The sequence below is a fragment of the Prionailurus bengalensis genome, chromosome E1, assembly GCF_016509475.1.
Source record: "Prionailurus bengalensis isolate Pbe53 chromosome E1, Fcat_Pben_1.1_paternal_pri, whole genome shotgun sequence".
NCBI classification, from domain to species: domain Eukaryota; kingdom Metazoa; phylum Chordata; class Mammalia; order Carnivora; family Felidae; genus Prionailurus; species Prionailurus bengalensis.
In genome coordinates this window covers 29982058-29992016 of record NC_057347.1, presented here as the reverse complement: position 1 = coordinate 29992016, position 9959 = coordinate 29982058, and the positions used below count along the sequence as shown (strand labels likewise).

The 9959-nt window shown below is 40.9% G+C and overlaps 1 protein-coding gene across 1 annotated transcript in view; it reads left to right on the top strand.

The window, feature by feature from the left end:
* The first annotated feature begins 918 nt into the window (after window positions 1-918).
* ANKFN1 (ankyrin repeat and fibronectin type III domain containing 1) overlaps window positions 919-9959 on the top strand; it is a 151113-nt gene continuing 142072 nt past the window's right edge. Inside the window, exon 1 of the mRNA XM_043584002.1 lies at window positions 919-1111. The gene's annotated coding sequence lies outside the window, so the exon portion shown is untranslated. The remainder of the gene's footprint in view (window positions 1112-9959) is intronic.

Here is a 9959-nt window from a genome sequence, read left to right as displayed (position 1 = left end):
GCTGTTGCTAGGGACGTCGGTGTGTGTGTATCTCTGTACGGAGTGGGGGAGGGGTGGAGGAAGCGGGGTTTAATATGTCCTCTCAATCAGCAATGTCTCTCTAACATAATAAGCAGCCTGTGAAGGTCACTTGCCATTTTATTTCAGAGAGAAACATTAAAAATGCCTAAATAAGCAGCTTTCTAGGAAATTCATTCTGTGTGTTTCATTAGTCATGTAAAGCATAACGTCATGAAAGGAGCCAGGTGCACCCATATGTAGCCGGCATGAAAGAAACACTGGGATCTTCCTCCCAACACTGAGCCTCTTGGTGGCCTATGACCCAGATCGGCTGACTACTTCCTCAGAACCTGCTCAGACAAAAACTCTAGCAATGCTTGCGCAGTCCTTGCTGGATTGGGAGCTTTCTTAGCTCCTGCTGGGAACTTGGAAAGGATTGCACAGATGCCCTTAGGTACAGGGATGTGGCGGTCACCTGTGTGCTTCTGGTCCCATGAAGCTGTGGGCACAGGGGGGTGCCTGGCCCCAGGAGAGCCATAGGTCGCTTGCAGTCACAGATTGCTGGGTGGGCTCCTGGATGCCAGACAAGATTTCTTTCCCTGCAGTTGAGATAGTGCAATGCTAACTGGCTGCCTTTGCTGCCCCTCTGCTCATCCTTGAGTGACATTCGGTCTCGTTTGCCATGAAGCTCGTTGTCCCTGCATGCCATTCCTGATGGACCTCACGGATACAATAGGCTAAAGACACACTGAAGTCATGGCATCCTTAGACTACACATACAAGAGATTGAGAAATCAAGCCTCCTCGGGGTGACAGTCCTGAAAACACACCTAGATTCTGAGCCAAGCTGTTTCCCTTTCCCCGTCCCTCCCTGTGCATCATTTGCTCTTTTTATTTGGCATCAAGAATAGCTCAGTGATCATGGACTTCGGCTCTTGCCTGTAGTGATCCTGTTCGCATTTTATTCTTTACACAGAATAGGAAGGAGGTTCGCTTGCTTTGCGCAGAGGCTGAGCCACAGGAGAAAGCAAAGCCAATGTGATTTACTGAATGAAAGCACTGGACAATTACCAACAACTTGTTCCTCTGCTGCCTCGAACAACCTGAACTGGTGAGTAAAATTTACTGTTGTCTTTCTTCTTATGAGTGTGGGGCTGTCTCATTCACTGATTATGTTTTAAATATGTGTGTGTGTGTGTGTGTGTGTGTGTGTGTGTGTGTGTTGCTGCGGTTTAAATGATATTAAAAAAATCTGCATCTTCCAAAGTTAGCTGCAGGCAGTCCATGAAGAATGCATACAAGCACATACACAATGGTCTGCGACAGCACATACATATCCATGTGCAGAGGCAAGAATGGGGGGGGGGGGAAGCCCCACTTCTGATAATTAGGCATTTTGTTTGCAGCAAGCTTGAGGACATTACGTGCTCGCCTAATTGATTAGCAAGAGCTATGAAAAATAAAATACTTTTTGTTGTATAAGATCATTTTCCAATCGGGCTCCCGAGTACCTACAAAATACCTGTTGGATTGGGTAAAGATGCATCCCATCAATGCTGACAATCCTGAATATACACCCAGGCATGTTGTCTTTAATCCAGTTTAGAGGTTGGACATGCAGGGTGGGGTGCCAGCATTCTGTCCATCCTGGATGAGCGTGCTCCTAAGTAACATCCTGACTGTGATGTTGAGGATGCCCACTGAGGGCACACAGTGGGCATGCATGCAGACCCTCACTTGAGCCACTGCTGCTTTCATACCTGTATGCCTCCCGCCCTTTTTTCTTCCGTGAAGATGCATGCTTGGTAGGGTGCACTAGGTTCAAAGTGGGATACTGTGTCTTATTATCCATGCTGGTCTTTGGCCTCGCCAAGGCCACTGGAAGTACCACTGATAATCAAGTCTGGCTTTGCTTCTCTGCCGGGCCACAGAAATCCCTCTACTCACTTGATTTCTTCATTTCCTAAATAAGATGCAAGGCAATCCCTGCAGAGGGGGAAGGCGAATGGAGAAAGCTATTGCTGTAACCCCCATCACCACGTCTTCTTAGTCTTTTGTTTGCCTGGCTACGGCAAGGCCTTATGGCAGCATCAGTCCATTTCTGGTGGGTTCGGAATCCATATAAATGTCATACCGAGTCTAATATCTTTGGTGGGCTCTGTCTGCAGTAGATCACTGGGCGTTCAGATGAAGTTGTGGTCTTGGGTGCTGACAAAGATGGATGCTGGCAGAACAGTGAGCAGCATGCTTCTCTAAATAAAGACCAAAGTTAGGAAATCTGAGAGATGGGTGAGGTTTTGCAGAGTAGAAAGTATCCCAGGCCCCTCAATCGCAAGAGTAGGGTCAGTCTCCCCTGTGATGTGGCTGTTCCACAAAGGATGGCATTCCAACAGAAAGGAGATGGAATTGCCTAGTGGTTAGAAAATGTCAGGATAGTAGGGCACTTTTGCTAATTCCTAGACTGTGTATCTTTAGGAATTCCCTTACTTTCCCCAGATCTCCATTCTTCCATTCTTTCCATTTTTTATTGTTTCAAAGAAGTCATGCTAAGCTCAATTAATTAATCCATGAGATACTACTTAAAGCTTTCCTGTGAAAGGATCAGTAGGTAATCAAGATCGTTGTTCATACGCTTTAATTCAGCGACCATGCATCAGAAACCCACAGGTGAGGGTTTATGTGGGGATGAGGACATACATACCCCTTCTCCATCTAAGGCATATAGAGCACTCTGAAGGAAGCATGATAACACTCACGGAATTAGAAGGGGAAAATAGAGCTGAAAAATGGCATTTAAAAGAACAACTTCAAATAAATAGGTGATATAAATAATATTTTTTAGTATTGATCAGGAATAACTGCTTTTCCATACTTATGATGCCAAGATAGTAAAGATCTTAAGTGTTTTGAAATGAACCTTTTGGAGGAGTTAGTTCAAGGATGAGGAGAACCCATGTATATAATTTATGTACAAATTACCCCCATACCCATGCACATGGAATTAGCAGCTACAAATGTGCTACGATTTATTTGAGGAATTCCAGAAGACCCATTGGCCAAAGAATTGTCCCATTTCTAGGATTAAGGTGCCTGAAATTCTTTTATCAGGGATTCAATTAAATATTGCTGTCTTTTATAAAATACAAATATTCTCAGGAGGAATAACAAATTAAGACACTCATAGCCTATCATAAATGAATGCATTAAATTTTTTCTCCCTCAGGGGAAACCCAAAGGATATTGCATTAATATTATATTAATTCTTCTGCTTTCTATTTACTTCATACCTGTCTCCAGGAACTTCTTTTGTAATTATCACTTCACTTGTGATCAGAAAACTAAGGAGACTTTAGAACAAGCTATTGCCTTCTTTTTATGGGATGCTTGGATTAGACGATACCATCTAGATTTCCTCTAGGCCATCGAGAGTCACAAGTGGAAAGCTGAACTCATTATCTTTCCCCCTTTTAAATCCACTCTTCCTCCCGTATTCCTTTTTTTTTTTTTAATTATTGGTGGAACCATTCTGCACCTAATCAGTCAAGCAGAGCTAATAGAAGCTATCATCAGGCTTCCTGATTCCTTGGGCCCCTCCATCCAATCACTAACCAAGTTTGGTCCATTTTGCTTCCTTCATTTTAATCTGCCCAGCCCTCTCCATCCCCATTGTCACATGCTATAGTTGAAGTCACCAGCTCTCATGGGGACTTTTTCAAGAGCTTATACTTTGTTGTCCCCTGTCACTGGTCCCACCACACTCCCTCCCCTTCAAACCACCCTCTAGATACTACCAGAGTGGTTCTCTAAAAATGCAAATCTCAGCCTTTCTCTAGTGCTTCCCTGTTGTGAACAGGTTGAAATCTATTGTCCCTCAACATGGCATGAAAGCTCTTGATGGTCTAGCTCTGCTATCTCTCCAGGCTTCTTTCCCAAGGTCCTAGCATGGTGGATGAAATGTACCTTTGGAAGTGTCAGAACCCAAAAGAATTCCATTGGGCCCCTGTGGGCATCAACCTACCAGGAACACTATGACATGTCCTAACCTGAGCTATTATACCTGGAATGCCCTTTCATTTCCTTCCTGCTGGTTGATTCCTCATTCGTTGTTCAAAATCTTGCTCAGGCATCACTGTCTTTAACCCACTTCCCCATACCTTCTTCTGCTATGACACCTCCTGCCACTCAGCCGTCTGTGCTACTTACTGCCTTAAACATTTGAGAGCAGTGTTAAGAGGCTAAGCTCCCAGATCTAGAATCATATTGCCTAGGTTTGAATCCCAGGTCTGTCCCCTTACTAGTACTTCAATTTCTTACTTCAATTTCAATTATTACTACATAATAATAGTCCTTACTTCACAAGGCTATTATGGGAGTCAAAGAGCTGATACATATAAAGGCATTATTTTATTTATTTTTTATTATTTATTTATTTATTTATTTTGAGAGAGAGGGAGAGAGAGAGCAGGGGAGGGGCAGTGAGAGAGGGAGAGAGAGATAATCCCAAACAGGCTCCATGCTGCCAGTGCAGAACCCAATGCAGGGCTCAATCCCATGAACTGTGAGATCATGACCTGAGCCGAGATCAGGAGTTGGAGGCTTAACCAACTGAGCCACCCAAGTGCCCCAAAGGCATTATTTTATTTTATTTTATTTTATTTTATTTTATTTTATTTTATTTTACTTATTTTGTGTGTGTGTGTGTGTGAGAGAGAGAGAGAGAGAGAGAGAGAGTGGGGGAGAGGCAAGAAAGAGACTTAGAATCCAAAGCAGGCTCCAGGCTCCAACCTGTCAGCACAGAGCCCAATGCAGGGCTCATACTCCCAAATCGCGAGATCATGGCCTGAGCTAAAGTTGGTCACTCAACCAACTGAGCCACCCAGGAGCCCCACAAAGGCCTTATTTTAAGTAGTGCCTGACTCAGAACGTGCTAAAGAAGTAAAAGCTATTATCATTATTCCATAATTTCACATATTACACTATTTCATACCTACATACACTTGTGTGACTGTCTTCCTTGTTAGCCTGTGAGCCCCTTGGTGTTGGTGAAATAATCAACTTGTTTCAGTTTGCCTGGGATTTTCCCAGTTTTAGCACTGAAAGTCCTACCTCCAAGGAACCCCCTCAGTCCTAGGCAAACCAAGACAGTTGGTTAACCTCTGAGGGTGTCTTCTTTACCTCTGACTTCCCAGGGTCTATCGCAGGATACACAGACTACAAAGTAGATCACCCTTAAATATTTATTGGACTACAGAATCAAAATTGATTCTTTCCTCCTTCTTCTTCCTAAACATTCTTTTAAAACTTCAAATATAGTCTTCTTCCTGCTGTGAAGTCACCACTGACTTTTCAAAACTTACCACTGAATAACCAAATATATTTTTTTAAATGCACAGGAACTTGAAAGGTTATTTCCACCCTGTTATATATTATCAGTGTAATAGAATTGCCCACTCTTCAGCAATCAGAGACATACTCGTCATGTTAATAGCAAGTGGGGAAGAGGAGAAGGGTCACACTTTCTTTCTGTCTAATGACAGGCAGGTTGAAGTGTGAAGGTCCCCAGTTCACATCACAGCCTGAAGAGCAACCTTGTCTCAGTCAGAAATGTTCCCTTCGCTGAATGTATCTGTCTACCCAGCTGTCAAGAATGGCTGGAGCTGCTGTTTCTAATATGCTTTGTCTTACAACTGCTCCTCATCCAAACTGGCCCAGATCTTTTTTCACAATACAAATATGATGAGAAAGTCCCACAACCAAGCTCCTGTGAGACAGGGACTCTGGACGTGCCAGAACTCATAACAAAGGCAAGATCTCTTCAGAATCAAGGTCTAGGAAGAAACCGACAGGCAGCCAGACCAAGCTCCCTCAGGCAGAATAATAGCAGAGTCGCTAAAAGCATGGACTTTGGAGTCAGAATTCATTTACGAGCTGTAGGATCTTGGACCTGTTACTAACCTCTCTGGGCCTCAGTTTCCTTATTTGAAAAGTGATGATATAATAGTACCAACTTTCTCCTAGGGTTATTATTACATTTTGTCTTAGCTTGTGAAACCAAAACCTGAGGCAAAAACCAATCATGAATGTTCTGTTGGGTATTGGGAGACACAACCTCAGAGCATCAAGAGTCAAGCCATCAAGGAAAAAAGGGAAATGAGTCAAGGAAGGAGAAAAAACAAATATAGGTGGTTTGTAACTGACCTAGCCAAGCTTCACAAGAAAACACATCTGGTGGTTTGTTTGTATGTGATTGCTTCCAAGAAGCCCTCAGAGCAATCCACAAGGGAGGAATGGAGAAGAAATCATCTGCGGGCTGCTTCCGGTCTCTTGCCTCTCATTGGTCCAGTTTTTCACATTTCCAGGTAGTGTGACCCAGTCCCTCAGGGTAGCCATTAGTAAAGCTGGAGCCTACCTCATGGGTCTGGTTGGGTCAGAACTGCTGCAGCTACTGTCACAGCAAGCATGGTGGGGGCCGTGCCAGGACCCGCCCTTCGCGTGACACAGCTGGTGTTAGAAGACAGGGTAATGGTGGCAGCCAAGGCTCGCGAGTCGAGCAAGCAGCCAAAACCCAGGGAACAGGTGGTTTTAAAGTAAATCTGGGGAGGCTCCACTCTCCACAGATTATTCTTGCCATTTTGGATCTGGATTCTCCAGGCTACTGTCACTGTTTCCTTACGGTTGGCCCCAGATATATTTACAGGCCCTCCAAAAATGTAGCTGGGATAAGCTGAAATAAACAGCAGAAGTTTTTAAGTTTCATAAAGTATAATTAATCAATTTATTTTATGGTTTCTGTTTTCTGTACCTCTTCTAAGAAATGATCACCTCATGCAAGTTCACAAAGACTATCTCCTATTTTCTTCTGGAAGTGTTACAGTGTTATCTTTTACAGTTAGGTCTACAATCGATTTCATTTGAAGTTACTTTCTATGATATGAGGTAGGGATTGAGGTTTTGTTTTCGTTTTGCATATGGATATCTCATTGTTCCAGCACTATTTGTTGGAAAAAATATTTTTCCCTATTGAATTACTTTGATACCTTTGTCAAAAATCAATTGATCAGGGGCACCCGGGCGGCTCTTGATTTCAGCTCAGGTCATTATCTCACGGTTCATAGGTTCAAGCCCGCATCAGGCTCTGCGCTGACAACACAGAGCTTGCTTGGGATTCTCTGTCTCCTCTCTCTGCCCACCCCCCTCTCTTTCTCTCTCTCTCTCTCTCTCTCTCTCTCTCTCTCTCTCTCAAATAAGTAAACTTTTAAAAACTCCATTGATCATGGATGTGCATGCTATTTCTGGTCTCTCTATTCTGTTTCATGAAATTTATATGTCTTATCTTTGGGCCACAGTCTTTATCTGGAGAGCTATCCTTAAACCAGTACCACAGATCTTGATTACTGTGGCCTTGAGGCAATTCTTGAAATCATGTAGTGTAAGTCTTCCAACTTTGTTCTTCTTTTTCAAAGTTATTTTGACTATTTTAAATCCTTTCCATTTTTACAAAAATTTTAGAATCAGGTTTTCGATTTCTCAAAACAAAACAAACAAACAAACAAACAAAAACCCAACAACCCTGCTATATTGGGATTGTGCTGAATCTAGAGCTCAGTTAGGAAGAACTGACATTGTAACAATACTGATTTCTTCTGATCTGATGCATGAAGAAGGTATACGTCTCTATTACTTAGGTTTTCTTTAATTTCACTCAGTAATGTCATGTAGTTTCAAGTATACAAGTTTTGCATACATTTGTTACTTTTATTGCTGAGTAGATTTTTGTAGATTTATTAGACCCTTCTACAAAATGTTCATGTCATCTGCAAATGAAGACTGTCTTGCTTCTTTCTTTCCTTTATTTTTCTTGCCTTGCTACACTGACTAGAATGCCCGGTATAACGGAAGAGATAGGAGAGGTCATTCATGCCTTGTTTCTGATCCTAGGAGGAAGCACTTGGTCTTTAACTGTTAAGTATAATGCTGGCTGTAGATTTTTGTAGAGAATCTTTATGAGGTTCAGGAAGTTCCCTTATATTCCTGAAAGCTTTATTATTATTATTATTATTATTATTATTATTATTATCATCATTATTATTATTATTATTGTGATGATGATGATGAATGGATATCGAATAATGTCAAATGCTTCTTTTTCTGCATCTGTTAAGTGACCATATCATTTTTTTCTTTTATTCTGTTAATGTAATAAATTATATCAATGAGTGGTTGAATGTTATCCTGCTTTCCTGGAATATACCCTACTTGATCATGATATATTATCCTTTATGTATATTGCTGGATTTTATTTGCTAACATTTTGTTGAACTTTTTGGCTTCTATGTTCACGAGAGACATTGAACAATAGCTTTCCTTTCTTATAATGCCTTTTTTCTGGTTTTGGTATCGGGTCAATGCTGGCCTCAAAAATGAAACCAAATTTTTGGAAGAGTTTTGTGTAGAATCGGGTTTTTTTTTCCCCCCTTAAATGTCTGCAGACTGTAACATTTAACATGACCTTTATCAAATATTGTGGGGGCAAAGAAACTATTAGAATGGAAAAAGAAAGTATAAAACTAGAAACTAGCTTTCTCATGCAGGATTTCATCACATCTCCTAAATTCTGGTCTAAAACTATGTTGCAGAGACCAGCCCACCTTCACTCAACAGATCTTGTTTGACCTTCTCTTTGGAGAAAACAAAGATACATCTTCTTTCCTTAGAGAGAGCACCAAGAGTTTTTTCTTATGAAAATAATGCCTAAAAACTGATTAATAGTGGTATGTCCATCCAACTGAATACTACTCAGCAAGAAAAAGTGAAGAACTACTAATAGAACAGTGTGGATAAATCTCAAAATAATTAAGCTGAGTTAAAGAAGCCATATTTTAAAGAGACAGAGAGAGAATAGTGATTATTCCATTTTATGAAATCCTGGGGGCGGGGGCGGGGGCGGAGAACAATCTGTAGTATCAGAAAGCAGATGAGTAGTTGCCTGGGAACAATAGGCCTGAAATAAATAGACGTCCAAATATTTTTGAAATATTTGATTACATGAAAAAATATTGGAACATCTATTTATTTCAGGCATTCAGGCACTTTGCTAAACTACTGATAGGTATCATCTCATTTAAAATGCTAATATCCTTTTTAGACGTGACTTTTTTAATTGAGATAAAGAATACTGTTAATGATAAGGCAACTGAAGCTTAGGGAAGGTAAATAAATCTGCCCAGTGTCTTGCAGTTAATAGGTAGAAGAGTCAAAATCCAAAGTTAGATCAGCCTGATATCGAAGTCCCTACTTTTAATACTGTGTTTAAAATCACCATGATTATCTTGCAGTTGAAGAATGGAATAAAATGTAACTATAGCTCTCAACCTGTTGAGTGTTTCAGTGAAAATGGCTAACAAGGAATGCCCTCTGAAGAGTGATATCCCAGACCTAACATGACAAAAACAATTTCCCTACCAGTTCTCCTCCAGGATTCTGTATCTATTTTACCCATCAGGTATTTCATTCGTCATTTGAGTCTTCTCTTCTTCCCCAGTTCAATTTAATGCGAAAATGCAGAGTAGTGTTACTATCATTTTCAAGACACTTTGTTGGGTGCTGTAGGGGTTGCATGATATATCAGTAAAATCCCCAACGGGAATCATATGGCACATGAAAATAGAGTAACTGAGAAAAGGTTAATACATTTTGTACTTCTTTTGTTAAATTTGTCAGTATTTGAATCTTGTTAGTGTCATGCTATTGTAAATGCAATTGTGTTCTCTTAATTTTGTTTTCATTTCATTGTGTTAAGTCAGAAAGTAGAATAACAGACTTATAAACAAAAGGTAGACTTATATTGCCTTATATGTATATTACCTTTTATATTTACCTCCATAGTTTCTTGACCAATGCTCTATCTCTCCTTGTGTGAATTTGAGTCACTGTCTAGTACCCTGAAGGAGTCCCTTTAC